Raw genomic sequence first — 20,347 nt, forward strand, 5'->3', positions numbered from 1 at the left:
CTAAACTCGGCTCGTATCAAGCTTTTTATATTGATTAAATCTCAGCCTGCTATCGAAATCCTTGGTTTGAATTCTATGCTGGAGCAAATACACCTATCTAAAACATCAATTGCAACATAAACCAGTTGCTTAAAGTCACAATTATGCCACAAATAACCGATTTATATAATGTTGATTGCAGCTAAATTTTAATTACGAAACGAAATAGATAGAAATTTCAACAGAAAACGGCGGAATTGATTCAAAATAAGCTAAATATTCTTCCATTGCAGCACAATTTTAGTTTCAACCAACTACATAACACAGAGATAATGATAAAGTTTATACAAACCCTAACCCCCAAATCTAAGCGGTGGTAAACTTGGTAACAGCCTTGGTGGCTTCAGAAACAGCATGCTTAGCCAGGTCGCGCGGTCTGGATCTCCCTGGAGGTGATGGTGGGCTAGCGGGCAAGCCTAGAAGACTCCTGGGCAAGCTTCTCGAAGATGTCATTGATGAAGGAGTTCATAATACCCATGGCCTTGCTTGATATCACGATGTCAGGATGGACCTGCTTCAACACCTTGAATATGTATATCTTGTACGTCTCCACGCTCTTCTTCTTCTTCTTCTCACCGGCTTCCTTTCGCACCTTCTTCCCAGCCTTCGGCTTCGGCTTTCTCCGAGGCTGCCGGCTTCTTCTCTGCTGCCTTTGGCGCCATTGGGTTTTGGTTATTTAGAGAGAGTATTTGTTTTGCAGGATGAGATATTTGATATTTGTTGGTTGGAGTGTTATACGCATCGAGTTCACGTCCGCTTAAAAGATGAAATCCACTCTCATTGACATCCTTATCAAGCATAAGTACTTTTATTCCCTACAATAATAAATAAGAAGTTTTAGTTACATATAATCATAACATACAAAAATCAAATGAAATAAGTAACATATAAAAAAAATGGGTCTGAAACATAAAAATCTAGTGGGCTTTTAAATCGGTTTACCGGTATAATCAGGTTTTCTATGAAAACCAAAATCGGCCGGTTTGATGTTCCATAAAACCGCTCAAATATACCGGATATAAAATACATGGTTAAAACCAGCCGGTTTAAACCGGTTTTTATAAAACTCTGGTATTAGGATATCCGTAGTGGGGCGAATTTGAGGGGCAATATGGGCGAATATTTTGGTGAATACCGCCACCTAGGATTCCAAAGGCGATTTGTTGGGGTGTGGGGGGGGGGGATATTTGTTTCCCTTCATCCTTTTCTTTTATTATCATTATATTCAAAAGTGTGAGTGATATATATCTTTTATACATATATATATATACATATATATATATATATATCTATAATATATATAAACGAAGACATAAAAATCCTACGTGTCGCGATGTGGCCGCTCCCCTTTTTTCTGGAGTCACCAGATTTGTTTGATTTTTAAATGGAGGCTTCTCATGCATTTGACCCGAATTCATGGGTATGGGTATTACCAAACCCAGATATTCCTTAAACGGGTTATAACATCTCATTAAATAAAAAATTATTCTCATCAAATTATTGATGTAAAAATCCTATAAAATAGGATATACTAAAAATTGATATCTTATTTATTTTAATATATATATATATATATATATATATATATATATATATATATATATATATTAAATTAAAAAACCAATTTGATAGTAAAAAAAATGTAAACGGGTCTTGGGTCTCATCAAACCTTAAGTATATTATTAACTTTCATAAATATTATTTATATTTAAAAATAATAATTTTATAGTAAAGAAAAATAAACGAGTTTTGGGTCTCATCAAAACCATATAGTTTTTAAACCGGGTTATAGCATCTTATTTATTTGTGAAACAATTTATCATCAAACCATAAATATATTATTAACTTTCATACAATAAAAAAATATAAATTCAAAAAATAAATAAATATTAGAACAAACAATAATATATATAAACGAAAGCATAAAAATCCTACGTGTCGCGATGTGGTCGCTCCCCCATTTTTTGGAGTCACCAGATTTGCTTGATTTTTAAATGGAGACTTCTCATGCATTTGACCCGAATTCACGGGTATGAGTCTTATCAAACCCAGATTTTTATTAAACGAGTTATAACATATCATTAAATTAAAAACTAATCTCACCAAATATTTGATATAAAAATCCTATAAAGTAGGGATATACTAAAAATTAATATTTGATTAATTTTAAAAAAAGATATATATTATTTATAATTAAAAAACCAATTTTATATTAAAAAATAAACAGGTATTGGGTCTCATCAAACACATATAGCTTTTAAACCGGGTTATAACATCTCATTTATTTGTGAAACTATTTATCATCAAACAATAAGTATATTATTAACTTTCATACAATAAAAAAAATATAAATTCAAAAAATAAATAAATATTGGAAACAAACAATATAAAACAATCCCTGTAATACGGGGATAAAAAAACAAACAATATAAAACAACACCATATATATACTAGTTTTTATCCCCCGTATTACGGGTATATATATATATATGAAATCTCCTATTTTTCTCCTGCCATCAGATTGCTTTATTTGTAAATGGTGGTTTCTCATGCATTTGACCCGAATTCACGGGTATGGGTCTCACCAAACCCAGATAGCCATTAAACGGGTTATAACATCTCATTATATTTAAAGTTAACATCACCGAATATTTGATATAAAACTCATATAAAATAGGGATATAATAAAAATTAGTATCCAATTTTTTTAAAAAAATATATTATTTATAATTATGAAACAATTTTATAGTAAAAAAATAAGCGCGTCATGGGTCTCATCAAACCCATATAGCTTTTAAACGGATTATAATATCTCATTTATTTGTAAAACCCTTTCATTATCAAACCCTAATGTAACGTTTGTTATGCAATAATGACGGGCGTAATGAAATGATTCATTACGTGGGAATGAAATAAGAGGTGTTTGGTTGCACAATGGAATAGAATCATCCATTACACATGGAATCTCATTCCATCAAAACCATTCCTTCCCACCCCCCTTCTTTTTTTTCATTTCATTCATCCTTCAACCTACTTTCTCAACAACACCATCATCTAACAACCACCGCCACCACCATCACCACTACCATAGCCACCACCATCATCTGACCACCACCACCACCATCACCATCACCACCTCCGTTGCCACCACCGTCGCCGCCACCACCACCTGACCGCCACCGTCGCTATCACCACCACCACCTTACCACCAAAGCTACCACCGCCACTATCGTCGCCATAACCACGACAACCATTGTCACCGTCGCCACTCGACCATAACCGCCACCACCACTATCGCTGCCTGGCAACCACTATTGTCATCACCACCCTACCACCGCCATCACTACTAATGCTACCATCGCTTGACCACCACCACCCCCGTGGCCTGACCGCCACCACCACCACCGTCGCCACCGCCGCCACCACCACCATCGCCACCGCCACCACCATTTTCTTCTCCAGAGCGACCACCACCGTCACCATTGCAGTTTTTTTTTGTAAATATATATATATATATATATTGGGATATGAATCTTTTTATTATTTCTATTTCATTCATAAAAAAAATTTCGGATACCAAACAACATAAATTAATTATTCATTTCTGTCACACCCTCAAAATCCACTAACGGAGTTTTACCGTCAGAGGGTGTGAACTAACAGGATCAGAATCATTAGTTATAATCAAACCATAAAAACAAAGTTTTCAAACCATGAAAACGTTTACGAGTAATTAAATGCGGAAGCGTAAAAACCATGAAATAAATGTTGCGTCACGCAGGACGACTTAAACCAAATGATAACAGTTTTAAAAATAGTTTGCATAACAAAAGCGTTTCAAGCAATGCATGATCCTATACCGCGCGCCCGCCTCGGCTACCTGAGAATAACATACTAAAAGTATCAACACGAGGTTGGTGAGTTCACAAGTTTATATAAAATAAAGCGTTTAGCGTTTTGCGTTCAGCGTTTTGCGTTACCAGATAGTGTTAAATCAATTATATATCGATAGGTAGCTAGCCTATACAACAAGTATTACTAAGTGTTCGACACCGAAGCTGACTGTTTATCAAGTGCCTTGCCACCAGGTCATCCAGACAATGGTAATGTGTTAGCCAAAATTACACCCGCTCGACCTCCAGTCGAGTTTAGCGTTGGGTGGGGTTTGTCAAACCCAGTAGTACTACTCAACAGTGACTCGCTATTATCCAAATATTAAACGGTTCGATGTTATGAAGGACTTTAGTTGGTTCGTTTGCCACTTAGCCTTTACAAGTGATATATAACTAATAACAAAATCTAAAATGTTTTGGAGTATGTTATCTCCCCCAAGTAAAAAGCGTTTAAAAGAGTAAAAGGGGAACGTGAAACTCACTGTTTGTGAAGAATTCCCAAATTAAATCACCAAAGGATGCGCGTCACAGAAAAACTCTCTCTAGCGTTCTAAAACAATAAAGAGATTTTTCTAAGTGTCGGAACTATTATCGAGTCTCTAGACTCGGCACATAATACCTATGCACACAATATGTTTCGTGTTTCGTTTGTGAATCGTGTGTGACTTAACAAGTACAATTGTGATACGATACATGTGTGAACCATTATTTACGTGTCATGTATTAATAATGTACATCACTAGCAACTATTCCCCGCAGGGGCAATTTGGTCAAAACACCACAATTATATAGCAAGTATTCCCCGCAGGGGCAATTTGGTCAAAACATAACAATTAACTAGCAATTATCATGTTTCATGCATTTTCACAAAATTCAGCAGCTAGTTTCACCGAGACAGAAATTCTACTTGAAAGATTGTACTATTCCACCGATCATAGCATCTCAATTAATTTACCAAAAATCATCACAAAAGCATGCATGTATTAGGTTTCCAGAACATATTTTTTTTAATTTTATTCCACATAGGTTTCTCACAATAATCAAAACATTACAGCAAACTCATAACAGTCAAATTCATGCGCAACAGAATGTTATTTGAAATTCCCGTTAAATGAAAAATCCAACAAATGCAAGACCAATTGGGTTAGGTTCTTAACTCAACAAGTTAACTTTCAGAAGTGGAACCAACCCATTTGGCCTTGTAGTTCATGAGATATAATATTTACAAAACAACCTAACAGCAGGTCTAACAACTCAGCTTTGCACAACGTTTTTGTAAAATCATAAAGGTTAACTTTTACACGTCCAAAAATTGCAAATTTATATTCTTTAGAAACTAGACTCAACCTAGTTTACTGTAGTATCAATAATCTCAACCAACTTTCACATTTACACCCCGATACAGTCAATTGAACATCAACAACACAATCTGTCAAGAAACTGTTTGCATCCAAACTCAACATATTAACCATCTATAGACCACAATCCACTCATATGACATTCTAGACACCATAATCACTATCCATGCACATCAATTACACATTAAATACATGATTAGGGTTTTGCTTGAACTAAAATCAAAGACACAAACAATTAACATGCAATAACACCAATACTAGCTATCAATTCAACAATCAATACATCTTTCAATCAAAGCAAGACACATGAACACAATCACATATAAAAATCGGACCTAGGGTTTATAATTAACCCATTAAAAATCGAAATTAAGCATAAAGGATGCATAGGATAGTTGTTTATACCTTCCTAGCACCTTAATCTTCAATCAAACTTGAACAATCTTGATTGTATGTGTGTGTATGTAGGTCGTGTAACATCTGCCCCGATCCGACCCGACCCAGGTACCCGTTTCTCTGACCCGATCTCTCTCTTTTATGATTTAATATTTATACTTATATTTTACTTTTAATAATAATATATATTTTCCTTCCCGCCTCTTTCTCTCTCTTTCTTTCCGCCGTCCCGTCCCTCTCCTTCTCTCTTTCCGCCTTCTTTTCCCTCTTGTCGCCGTCCCGCCCTTACGCCTTGTTTCCCTTTTTCTTCTAACTCTTTGCTTGTCCTTTGTTCCTTCCCGCCTAAGGTTGTCTGCGCAGCTCCACGCGCCAGACTCCCTTACAAGGAATCCTGCGTGATGACCATCTGTTTTTGCGATACGCGAGACGAACTCTTCTCGCAGCGCGCTAAGAATTGTAATTCTTCTCGCAGCGCGCTAAGAACGGTAGTTCTTCCCGCGACGCGCTAAGGATTTGTAGTTCTTCTCGCAGCGCGCTAAGAATCGTAGTTCATCCCCCGACGCGCGAAGAATTATAGTTCTTCCCGCGGCGCGCTAAGAAATGTGATTCTTCCCGCGGCGCGCTTAGAAATGTAGTTCTTTCCGCGATGCGTTAAGGTTGGTTCTGTCTGCCTTCGCGCTCGCGCTCTCTTGACCTTCTGTGTCTGCCTTCGCGCTCGAGCCTTCTCGCGCTAAACCCTTTGAGTTTTCTTCTGTTGAATCTAGCCGTTTGCTTTTGTGTTGTCTTATCTTTTGAGCTGTTGACCTAATCTGCTTTGTCTGAAAAGTTACTTTCGGCGCAGCATGCGCACCAACCCCATTGGTTGGCAGATAAAGTGACTGACATTATCTTTTGAGATCTGCTTTTTCCATGCTTGACCAGTACCTTTTTCTGAACCGCCCATGCCTTTTTACTGTTCCCTGACAGCTTTATCTTGCCTCTGCAGCTGCCATATCTTTCCATATCTTTTGCTTTTGGATTCTTATGCTTTTGATATCTTTTGCTTGATCCTGTTAAAGATCTTTTCCCCTTTTTCTAGGGATTGTGTTCCCTAGGGTTTCTCTATAAATAATAATCTTATTTTTCTTAACACAACACACACAAAACACTTAATCTCTCTTATTCTCTCCTGTTCTCCTTGCTCTCTCTGCCGCCTTCCTCTCTGCCTCCGTCTTCCTCCCTGTTCTGCCTTGTTTTTCCGGTAATATATATTATATATATATAATTTACTTATTAATTATGCTAACTTATAATCAAGACTTAAAACAGATCATTTAAAACAATAATCTTTAATTATAGGTTAACTTGTGCTTGTTTAAAGTTGGTTCTTGCTTTATCTTACACCGCATCGTTTATCAAGTGAGTAATCTCGTACCTAATCCCTTTTTATTTTTAATGTTTTGGGATGTTCATGTGTTCATACAAACTTAGAGTCTTAAAACTTGTTTATGAACTTTAGTCGCGCAGTATCCCATGTGTTGAGGACGTTTACTTGGCTGTTTATTTGTATGTGTGTATCATTAACCGCTTTGTTCGGCCTATTCCGAAGTTTTCATGGATCCATTAGATGAACACGGGAGACCTATCGTTTACGGTTTTCTTTGTTTACACTTGCACAGATGTTTTCTCGTTTTTGTGCTCAATTGGGAGCACGGATTGAACTATGAACTATGAGCTATGATCTATTTAGGCTTGATCACAATCTGATTGCACCCTTGTTAAACACCAGACATACACGTGTTGCGCGCAGATTTATTGTTATCTATGTATTGTATTAAACTTGATTTCTCACCAACACGCAAGTGTTTGACGTTTATTTTAACACATGTTCAGGTTTGCTGTAGCTACATTTGGAGCTTGTGGACACGTAGGACGTTTTTACTTTTGGACCTAGATTAAAATGTATCAAGACAAGTTATTATTGTTCGAATATTTTGTCTTATAATATATTGAATTATGTTGATTTATGTTATCTTGTGTTTACGTTGCGCGTGCGCGAATGAATATATTTATTAAATATTGACACCCAAATAGTGTCACGAGTAATGAAACAATATGTGGCGCCCCGATGTATAATCCGCCTTTGGTCGGGGTGTTACAGATTGGTATCAGAGCTCGTTGACTTTAGGATAGGTGGTTAGACGTAACGGCCTAGAATACCTAAGAGTCCCTTCTCGCGCATGAGAGAAATCTCATGTTTGCGCGCTTATTGTTAATTACTCGTTATTTATGAATATGCTCGCGCTTGCGCAGTATATGATTTTGTCTTATTTCGCGATATTTCGATTTTTGCTGAATTTCGATTTTTATTGATTTTCTTACATATTCGTTTGTTGGGTTTGAAAATCCGAAAAGTCATGGTGATACATGAATAGTTGATTTTCAATTTCCATTTACGATTATGTTCTGAGGTTGGAGACTTGAAAAGTCATGGTGATACATGAATTGTCAACCTCCAATACTCATTTTCTTGTGTATTTTATATTGAAGATTGAAAAGTCATGGTGATACATGAATAGTCAATCTCCAATACTCGTTTGCCCGTATATTTTAAATTGGGAGTTCGGAAAGTCATGGTGATACATGAATTGTCGATTCTCGATTCGAATTTGTTACCTTTATTAAGCCTGCATTTAAAGTCATTTATTTTACTTTAACTTTTGATAGTATCTAACTCTGCGAAACCAAGCTTTATAAGATTAAAACTTTGCGCTAAAATCAAGATATTAACTAAAATTAAAATTTTTATAGAATGCCTCCGCTATCCCGCCGATTTCAGAGAAGAGAAGCCTCGCGCATGCGTAGACAGCAACGTTCCCAGGAAATGGCCGCCGCGATAGCCCAAGCCTTGAGCCAAAACAATACCTCCAGTTACAACATTAAGTCCTTTAACGCGGGTAACCCTCCAAAGTTCACAGGTCTTGAAGGAGCCACCGTGATGCTTCAGTGGCTTGAGAAAATTGAAAACACTTTCCTCCATACCCAATGCCCACATGACAGACGAACCCTATATGCTTCTAGTGTCCTGGAATCTAGAGCGCTTACATGGTGGAATGGAGTAGCTCATGCGCGTGGCGCAGAAGCTGCTTCTAGCATGACATGGGAGGAATTCAAGGAAATTCTTACGCGAGAATTCTGCCCTCCCAACGAAGTTAAGCGCCTGGAGGAAGAATTCTGGAACTTGAAGCAATACAGCGGTGAAGCGCGCGAGTACGCGACGCGCTTCCATGAACTAAGCCTGCTTGTCCCTCACCTTGTTACCCCTTCCCGCCGAGCCATAGAGAAGTTCCTTGGGGGTCTCCCCATGGAAATTCAAGATTCTGTATGGGCTAGAAACCCAGTAACCCTCCCTGACGCTATTGAGTTGGCCGCTGTGCTCAGCGACAACCATGTCAGAGCAGGAACCCTGTTCCTGCGGGGAACAGAAAAGACCAAACCCACCAAGACCGTTCCTGAACCAACAGAAACCAAACTTGAACCCTCAAACCGTAACAACCTCAAGCGCAGGCGCAAAGCCTATGCGCTTACCAACCCGCCCATTGTCCAGCAACCCATCTACCAACCCCCAGTTTACGCGCCTAACCCTCTGTCAGCCTACCCAACACCTCCTGTAGTCCACAACTATGCCTTAACCAATCCAGCACTCCCTGCCCCGCCACTTAAGAAACCTTACACAGGAAACCAACCCTTTTGCCCAACCTGTAGACTTCACCACCCAACCCAAACCCCGTGTCGACAATGTAACCGATGTGGCCGCGTTGGTCACTCTGCCGAATACTGTAGAGTCCCTCTCGCCAACCCAATTGCGCCGACACCACCAGTCTACCCGCAGAATCCACAACCAACCTACCAAAACCCACGACCCAGGTCGTGCTATAACTGCGGTGATCCCAGTCATTTCCGGAACGCGTGCCCAAGGCTACAAGTTCAGATTACGCAAGCGAATCCGGTGAACCAGATTTCGAACCAAGTGACGCGTGGACGAGCTTTTAACATAACCGCGCACCAAGCGCAAGCGAATAATGACGTAGTTAATGGTACATTTTTGCTTAACGGATTTTATGCTTCTGTACTTTTTGATACTGGCGCCGATCGAAGTTTTATCTCTCGCGCCTTCGAGCAGAAGCTTGCGCGACCGCGCAGCGATTTAAAAGAAGATTTTTCAGTTGAATTGGCTAACGGTGAAACTGTTTTAATTAACTCGGTGATTAAAGATTGCACGCTTAACCTTAACGAAAACGATTTCCTGATCGACCTCATCCCCATGCCTCTTGGAAGCTTTGATGTTATTATTGGTATGGACTGGCTCTCGAATAATCGCGCCGAAGTTATTTGCGCCAAGAAGTTGATTCGCATACCTCGAGAAAATGGTGATCTTCACATCTACGGCGAAAAACCCTCCCGCGGTCTTAAGCTTATGTCTTGCGCCGAAGCCCAAAGGCTTATGCGGAAGAAGTGTGTTGCATTCTTAGCCCATGTGGTCAAACCTGCTGAAGAGAAGAAGCTTCGCGATATCCCTGTTGTGCGTGATTTCCCTGAAGTTTTTCCTGATGATCTTCCTGGTATCCCTCCCGCTCGTGAAGTCGAGTTCCGTATTGATCTTGTCCCTGGTGCTTCCCCCGTAGCTAAATCTCCTTATCGTCTTGCACCCGCTGAGATGCAAGAATTGGCCAGCCAACTTCAAGAGTTGACTGCTAAAGGATTCATTCGCCCTAGCTCTTCGCCCTGGGGTGCTCCGGTGTTGTTCGTTAAAAAGAAAGATGGATCGTTTCGCATGTGTATTGATTACCGCGAGTTGAACAAACTCACCATTAAAAACCGGTATCCCTTACCGCGTATTGACGACCTCTTTGATCAACTCCAAGGTGCCTCTTGTTTCTCGAAGATTGATCTCCGCTCTGGCTATCACCAGATGCGCATCCGCGATGAAGATGTTCCGAAGACTGCTTTTCGAACTCGTTATGGCCATTTTGAATTCTTGGTCATGTCCTTCGGTTTAACCAACGCACCCGCCATTTTCATGGATCTAATGAATCGGGTGTGTAGACCTTTCTTGGACCGTTTTGTGATCGTGTTTATCGATGATGTTCTGGTGTATTCTAAGACCAAGGCCGAGCATGAGCAACATCTTCGGTTGGTGTTGCAAAAGCTTCGAACCGAGCAGCTCTATGCTAAGCTTTCCAAGTGTGAATTCTGGTCTGATGAAGTACAGTTTCTTGGTCATGTTGTAAACAAGATGGGTATTCATGTCGACCCATCCAAGATTGAAGCAATCAAGAACTGGATTACGCCATCCTCTCCTACCGAGATCCGTTCCTTTCTGGGCTTAGCTGGTTATTACCGGCGATTTATTTCGAACTTCTCAAAGATCGCATTGCCTTTAACAGCTCTAACGCACAAAGGTAAACCGTATATTTGGGGCTCGAAGCAAGAAGAAGCCTTTCTAACGCTCAAGCGTTTGTTGTGTGAAGCTCCTGTTCTTGCGCTACCTGAGGGTAATGATGATTTTGTCGTGTACTGCGATGCCTCCAACCAAGGTCTCGGTTGTGTTCTTATGCAACGAGGCAAGGTTATCGCTTACGCATCAAGGCAACTTAAGGTTCACGAAAAGAATTATACAACTCACGACCTCGAACTTGGTGCAGTTGTTTTTGCCTTGAAAATCTGGAGACACTACCTTTATGGTACTAAGTGTATCCTTTACACTGACCATAAAAGCCTTCAGCATATCTTTGATCAAAAGGAACTCAACATGAGGCAACGCCGATGGAACGAACTCATCAGCGATTACGATTGTGAGATCCGGTATCATCCTGGTAAGGCTAATGTGGTAGCCGATGCGCTCAGCCGAAAACCATGCCATCTTAACTGTATCTTGCCGCGCACCCAGCTTCACTTTGCGCCGATTCAGAGCAACCTTGAATCGCGTATTCGTGACGCACAGCGCGCATCCATCAGTAATGGTAACCTTCGCGCCGAGTTAGCGTGTGGCGCGGAAGCACACTTTGTCCCTAATCTGAGTGGAATTCTCTGCTATCTCAATCGCATCTGGATTCCCTGTGATGAGAATCTTCGCGCTGATATCCTGTGTGAAGCGCACAAATCTCGGTATTCTATTCATCCTGGCGCTGATAAGATGTACAAGGATTTGCGCATTACTTATTGGTGGCCCGGTATGAAAAGGGATATTGCTGGGTTCGTAGCTAAATGCCTGACTTGTTCTAAGGTAAAAGCTGAACACCAACGCCCATCAGGTTTGCTCGAACAACCTGAAATTCCTACGTGGAAATGGGAATGTGTAGCGATGGACTTTATTACCAAGTTACCTTTGACAGCAAGCAAACATGATAGCATTTGGGTAATAGTGGATCGTTTGACTAAGTCTGCTCACTTTCTGCCCATTCGTGAAAACTACCGTGTTGAGCAACTCGCGCAGCTTTATGTCAAGGAGATTGTCTGCCGCCATGGTACTCCTTTGAGCATCATATCCGATCGCGATGGCCGTTTTATATCTCGCTTTTGGAAATCTCTCCAATCTGCGCTAGGAACTCGCTTGGACATGAGTACGGCATATCATCCTCAGACTGACGGACAGTCTGAGCGAACTATTCAAACTCTTGAGGATATGCTCCGATCTTGTGTTCTTGATTTTGGAGGTAATTGGGATTCACACCTGCCTTTGATCGAGTTCTCTTATAATAACAGCTATCATTCCAGTATTGGTATGGCCCCATTTGAAGCACTTTACGGTCGTAAGTGCCGCTCCCCGATTTGTTGGAGCGAAGTGGGTGAAACTCAAATCACAGGACCCGAACTTGTTCAAGAGACAACCGATAAAATCGCCAAGATCCGTGATCATCTGCTGACTGCCAGAAGCCGACAGAAGAGTTACGCAGATCGCAGGCGAAAGCCTCTCGAATTTCAAGTTGGTGATCTTGTTCTCCTCAAAGTGTCGCCCTGGAAGGGTGTTGTCCGCTTTGGGAAGAAAGGTAAGCATGCTCCTCGTTATGTTGGTCCATTCAAGATTCTCGCGCGTGTGGGAAAAGTTGCCTACAGACTTGACCTGCCGCCCGCGCTCAGTAATGTGCATCCAACGTTCCATGTATCCAATCTCAAGAAGTGTTTAGCTGACGAGAACCTTCACATTCCACTTGATGAAGTTCAAGTTGATGAAACTATGCATTTCGTTGAGAAGCCTGTTGAGATTATGGATCGCGAGGTAAAGCAAACCAAGCGCAGTCGTATCCCTATCGTGAAAGTTCGTTGGGAGTCCAAGCGCGGAGCCGAGTTTACATGGGAAAGGGAAGATCAAATGAAGATCAAGTACCCGCACCTGTTCTCTGCGCCACCTACTTCGAGATAAATTTCGGGACGAAATTTCTTAAAGTAGGGGAGACTGTAACATCTGCCCCGATCCGACCCGACCCAGGTACCCGTTTCTCTGACCCGATCTCTCTCTTTTATGATTTAATATTTATACTTATATTTTACTTTTAATAATAATATATATTTTCCTTCCCGCCTCTTTCTCTCTCTTTCTTTCCGCCGTCCCGTCCCTCTCCTTCTCTCTTTCCGCCTTCTTTTCCCTCTTGTCGCCGTCCCGCCCTTACGCCTTGTTTCCCTTTTTCTTCTAACTCTTTGCTTGTCCTTTGTTCCTTCCCGCCTAAGGTTGTCTGCGCAGCTCCACGCGCCAGACTCCCTTACAAGGAATCCTGCGTGATGACCATCTGTTTTTGCGATACGCGAGACGAACTCTTCTCGCAGCGCGCTAAGAATTGTAATTCTTCTCGCAGCGCGCTAAGAACGGTAGTTCTTCCCGCGACGCGCTAAGGATTTGTAGTTCTTCTCGCAGCGCGCTAAGAATCGTAGTTCATCCCCCGACGCGCGAAGAATTATAGTTCTTCCCGCGGCGCGCTAAGAAATGTGATTCTTCCCGCGGCGCGCTTAGAAATGTAGTTCTTTCCGCGATGCGTTAAGGTTGGTTCTGTCTGCCTTCGCGCTCGCGCTCTCTTGACCTTCTGTGTCTGCCTTCGCGCTCGAGCCTTCTCGCGCTAAACCCTTTGAGTTTTCTTCTGTTGAATCTAGCCGTTTGCTTTTGTGTTGTCTTATCTTTTGAGCTGTTGACCTAATCTGCTTTGTCTGAAAAGTTACTTTCGGCGCAGCATGCGCACCAACCCCATTGGTTGGCAGATAAAGTGACTGACATTATCTTTTGAGATCTGCTTTTTCCATGCTTGACCAGTACCTTTTTCTGAACCGCCCATGCCTTTTTACTGTTCCCTGACAGCTTTATCTTGCCTCTGCAGCTGCCATATCTTTCCATATCTTTTGCTTTTGGATTCTTATGCTTTTGATATCTTTTGCTTGATCCTGTTAAAGATCTTTTCCCCTTTTTCTAGGGATTGTGTTCCCTAGGGTTTCTCTATAAATAATAATCTTATTTTTCTTAACACAACACACACAAAACACTTAATCTCTCTTATTCTCTCCTGTTCTCCTTGCTCTCTCTGCCGCCTTCCTCTCTGCCTCCGTCTTCCTCCCTGTTCTGCCTTGTTTTTCCGGTAATATATATTATATATATATAATTTACTTATTAATTATGCTAACTTATAATCAAGACTTAAAACAGATCATTTAAAACAATAATCTTTAATTATAGGTTAACTTGTGCTTGTTTAAAGTTGGTTCTTGCTTTATCTTACACCGCATCGTTTATCAAGTGAGTAATCTCGTACCTAATCCCTTTTTATTTTTAATGTTTTGGGATGTTCATGTGTTCATACAAACTTAGAGTCTTAAAACTTGTTTATGAACTTTAGTCGCGCAGTATCCCATGTGTTGAGGACGTTTACTTGGCTGTTTATTTGTATGTGTGTATCATTAACCGCTTTGTTCGGCCTATTCCGAAGTTTTCATGGATCCATTAGATGAACACGGGAGACCTATCGTTTACGGTTTTCTTTGTTTACACTTGCACAGATGTTTTCTCGTTTTTGTGCTCAATTGGGAGCACGGATTGAACTATGAACTATGAGCTATGATCTATTTAGGCTTGATCACAATCTGATTGCACCCTTGTTAAACACCAGACATACACGTGTTGCGCGCAGATTTATTGTTATCTATGTATTGTATTAAACTTGATTTCTCACCAACACGCAAGTGTTTGACGTTTATTTTAACACATGTTCAGGTTTGCTGTAGCTACATTTGGAGCTTGTGGACACGTAGGACGTTTTTACTTTTGGACCTAGATTAAAATGTATCAAGACAAGTTATTATTGTTCGAATATTTTGTCTTATAATATATTGAATTATGTTGATTTATGTTATCTTGTGTTTACGTTGCGCGTGCGCGAATGAATATATTTATTAAATATTGACACCCAAATAGTGTCACGAGTAATGAAACAATATGTGGCGCCCCGATGTATAATCCGCCTTTGGTCGGGGTGTTACAGGTCGACGGCTGCCAAAGGGATGAGAGGGAGGGCCGATCGGTTTTGGGAGGAGAGAAAGAGTGTTAGGGTTTTAGGTTTATGTAATTATTTATAATAACATGTTACACTTTAGTCCCTCAACTTCCAAATGTTACTTTTCTAGCTTAAATAACTAGTTCTAGCAAATTGAGTTAACGTTTATACAATGTTATCACATAACACATAAGTCTAACACATAATTATTGTTTTGACGTTTTTCGTTTATTCACCAATTGTTTGCGTCAACTCGTTTGCGTTTCGGTGCAAATTCCCAAGAGACTACACACGTAGTAATTGTCAAGCGTCATTTAAACCCTAGTTTAAATGTAGTGAGGTGTGCGTTATAGATTCAATGATCTTAAGTTTGAATTGACGGAGTTGAGTTAACGGAGTTAACCTGAAATTGACGATTGTCACAATTTCATTCCCATATGTTAACCAAACAAGACAAATGAATGGTAATGATCCATTTCATTCCTTTGTCTATTCTATTCCTTCTCCTTCTCTCATTCCATTCCCCCTTCATTACATTCCTTTCAACCAAACATACCCTAAGTATATTATTTATTTCCTTACAACAAATTAAATTAGAATACAATAAAATATATCAATATTAGAAATGTAGAATGTAAAACAAACCCTTTAATCAAACCATAATTTAATTTCTCAATATGGATTTAGTTACACAGTTTCTTTTTCTTCTAAGTTTAACTTAAATGAAAAGTTTTACAAAATAATATTCAAATTATAACAAATGAACATAAACGAATAAATATAAAAATTAAGTAGATAATTCATTTCACGTTTTATTAAAAATTGAACAAACCCAACATAAATTAATCAAAATAGGTTCAAGTGTATTATTAACTTCTTACAATAAATAAACTAAAATCCAAAAAAATCCGTTCACATAAATTAATTAAAATAGGTTCGGGTTTTGACCGATTTTTGCCCGGTTTAGCTGGTTTCGGTTCGGTTAATCGGTTTGGAACTGGTTTTGGTGACAATTACAAACCGGTTCTGAACTTACAGTTTCAATCGGTTCTAACCCGGTTTCTACATACTCGGTTTCAAACCAGTTCGGTTTTTCTTTGATTTTTGGGTCGGTTCGGTTAACAGGTTTGTTTGACCACATTTAACAGCGGGAATGTAAGTTTTGTAGTAAAGAAGATATCAATAATATTATTTTATTATTACTCTGTACTGGACACTTTAATTTATTTTTCAAAATGGATACAAAGTCAAAGTAAATTGTCAATTTTACTTGGGACCGAACCAAAATCTATTTGGTAATGAATACTATGTGAACTTTACGAATAATCAGTTAGTCATGAGCTATTAATGTATTTGATTTTATTATTATATTTTTGTATATTGTTATAATGTTATTGTTGTTTATAAAAATTAACTTATATCTTCGTTAGGGCATACATGCCTTTTATTTTGGTTCGACCGAGGTACATAAATTCTCAGAGACGGCCTTATGTGTTGGTGTCAGCTTGATGGCTATAGATTGATTAGAGAAGGGTAGTGAGGTAGTCATATGATTGCTCATAGAACATGTTTAGATCGTTGGGCATGAAGTGAACTTTATTTAAAGACCACTCTAAGAAGAAGCTCCAAACTAATTTGTAAAACATACTTATTTTAAACTTAAACTCTGATACAAAACTTGCCTCACTTCGTTTTTTATAGGTGTTACCTTGGTTGATATATAAGTTGTAACATAAAACAGACTTTTAGCAATAGGAACTAAAATTTTAATATTTAAACGAGTACGTTAACTAACAATGATGCCCGTAGCACTCTAGTCATTACCCTTCCACTAATATAGGTTATATACGTATATATACTGCTAAAACAGTCATCCCACATTGGTGGTCATGAAGTTTAAATATAACATAAAACTGCATGAATGAATGTAGGCACGCCTTATGCTAGATTAAATCATATAAAGTTAAAGAGATTGTAACATTTAAGGTAGACATATGAAGACCACGAAGAAATTGATATTGGAGCAAAGTGCCAAAAGCGTCTCTGAACTAAAAGTTTACCCCCCCCCCCCCACTCGGTCACTCAAACAACTTCTATTATCACTGTATCATCTACTTCCCCCACTCGGCAACTCAAACAACTTCTATTATCACCATGTCTCTACTTCCCAAAGAGATTAATTGTTGGGTAGTTCGTCCATTTTTTATATAAAATACGAGATAATTAGAGCGTGAGTTTTGAGAGAGTATGATTGAAAATATACCAAGGTTTATATATGAACACCGACATTTGAAAAATCATCATCAAGTAAGCAAGGAAACTTTCCAAACACAGGAACATTAGTACAACTTTCAAAACACAGGAAAGAAATGTCTACGATAAAAACCTACGTGTCGCTCTCATGTTGCTTCCCACCCACACTAATGCCACCAGATTGCTTGATTTCTGAACGAAGACCTCTCATTAATTTAACCCGGTTTTGGCCCATGATATCATCATCAAGTAATCAAGGCAAAAATATGAACACCGACATTATCAAAATAAAACTAGTACCAAAGTAATCATCATCCACAGTAAAGAAAATCAAAATTGCCTGGGATAATTTTTTCAAACACCGACATTTGAACCGGTTTAAGCTTTCGTTTAAGTTTAAACATGGTACGCATCTCACTTCTTGTTTTGTCCATAGTTATGGCATTAAGATACCCCAAACACAACTCCAACAAGCCTTTCGTCTCCATATCTTCGGCAACACAAGCAAGTTTGAAAATACTCGGGAAATCCTGAGACATAAAACAAGAGATAAAGCGGGATTCTAAAGCACGGCTCTCGTTGTCATCCTCATCGGGCTCAAAGGCAAAGTCGAAGAAGACGCAATAGCGTGCAATACTAGACATGAGGTAAAGAAAAGAAATAATTATAAATAAAACTCAAACTGAAAAAAAAATCATCTCAGAAATTTATAACAAGACTGGTTTTCCATAGCACAATCAAAAGATCAAAACTTACCCAAAATCATATAAAAACTCATGATTTGCCAATTGCCATATTACAATTAAAACATCAAGAATTGCCCTAAAACTTATGAAAATATCAAATTTGTAGTAGAATTATTGGTTTAAATCAAGATTTGCCATAAATGTGATAAAAAGATCAAGAAAGATTAATTGTGAAGTAGAACAACTGTTAATGGTCCAAGAATGAAACTTTTCTTTGAGAATGGTGTTTCTATGAATCTTGAAATTGTATGGAGTAATTTTCGAAAATATAGTGGTCATTATATAACCCATACTTCTATTAAAACAAAACTGTTTTAACTATTAATTTATAATATACATAACCAACCTATATTGACACTAACGACTTATTTGGTGTTGTGTAATGGAATAGACAAAAGAATGAAATGAACAATGGATTGAAATGGATTATTATCATTCTATTGTCATGTTTACTTGACCTTGGTTATAGAATGAAGTATAACATTGTGTTGTTACGTACACACGAAAAGACAACCGAATGAAATACAAATGAAAAAACTAAGTATGCCTAAAAATCAATAAAAATCTCCAAAAATTAATGATAATAGCGATGGTGGTGGTGGCGACGACGTTGGCAACATGGTGTTGGTGGACGGTGGTGGTGTCGAGAAAGTATGATAGTGAAAAAGCTAAGGAATGAAAAAACAAAGACACAGAATACGGATGAATGGTTTAACGTATTTAAGAAGGATGAGAATCATGCATACCAAACACTACATAATTATGTTCCAACGGCTTCATATCTACTTTGTACTGATTATAAAAACTCATTGTCACACATAATGTTACTATAATTGATTTACAACTTTTATTGCATATGGTACAAGCATATCAATGAACCATATCTCTAATAATTATATTGTCCCTAAGCAATTTACAATATGGTCCCTTAAGTTTTAATAAGTTAATTATTTGGTTTTTCTTTCTCCAACCATCTTTTTATACTTGGCTCACTCACACTATTTTTGTTTTCCTATTATGATGATATTTTATAAAGTTGCCAAATACGCTATTGTGATGTGGTCATTTTCATTTATGTTTCGATGTTAGTTTCATAAAAAAACAGAGTCGCGCATAAATATGTACATGTGATGTGGTTATGTTTATTTAAGTTTTAATACATTTCATCAAAACACAAAAGCAGAAGTCGTCGAAGCTGCTTCAGAGATTTGTTTTTTCAGTGACTTTTTTAAATTCATATAACAACTTTAGCGAATTTGTAGTTGCTACGTGCTTATTTGTATTAAAATTTTAACGGCTTGTTCTTTTTTCACGGCTTAAAATGTCGTTGCATTAATTTTGATGTAAGTTCTATACAAAGTTTTAAATGCCGACATGACACGAGTTCTATTCAAAACCGAGTTGTGTTTCCGCCACAATACACATGGCATAGTACTCGTTATTCGTCAAATGTGATATTAATTGAGTTATCAGCTAAAGAAGATACATCACAATTTGACACATTAAGTTTTGTTATATAACTAGTTTTGATAAGTGTGCTACGCGTTGGGGTATTCTTTTTTCGCACCTACAGTTGTAATTTGTGGTTATACATTTTAAAACTTTGATACAACGGAAGTGTTGCAATTTGTAGCGTAAAAATAAGAGGAATAAAATGTTATTGCATACTAAAACACAACATTAACAAATAAAATAAAGTACCAAAAAATCAATAAAAAAAGGCTGGAAAAATCAAAATTAAATAAACAGGATTAAAAAATAGCAAAAAATATTTAAAAAAAACACCAATTTAAAATTTTTTCGAGCATACCTATTTAAACGTGTTTATTTTTTATAATTTTTTTTCAAAATAGATGGACGATTTAAAATGTACAAGTCATTACTGCATGAAATTATTCATGAATGTATAAATTTCTAAAGGATAAAATTTACAATCTCATGTTTCATTTAATTACATATTTAGCCCTTTATCTTTTTTTTAAAAAAAAATAAACAAACTTATTACAATTCAAAGTTTAAAAAATACTTACAACTTTGACCACTTATTATTATCTAAATATTAATTAATTTTAATTTTTTTTCTTTTATATGTTTTATAAAATATGATTAAAAGAACTTAAATTGTATAAATATCAAAATAATCAAGACAG

The sequence above is a fragment of the Bidens hawaiensis genome, unplaced genomic scaffold (genome assembly GCF_021521415.1).
Source record: "Bidens hawaiensis isolate Kalapana, Puna unplaced genomic scaffold, B.hawaiensis_p1.1 tig00023712_1, whole genome shotgun sequence".
Classification (NCBI taxonomy): Eukaryota; Viridiplantae; Streptophyta; class Magnoliopsida; order Asterales; family Asteraceae; genus Bidens; species Bidens hawaiensis.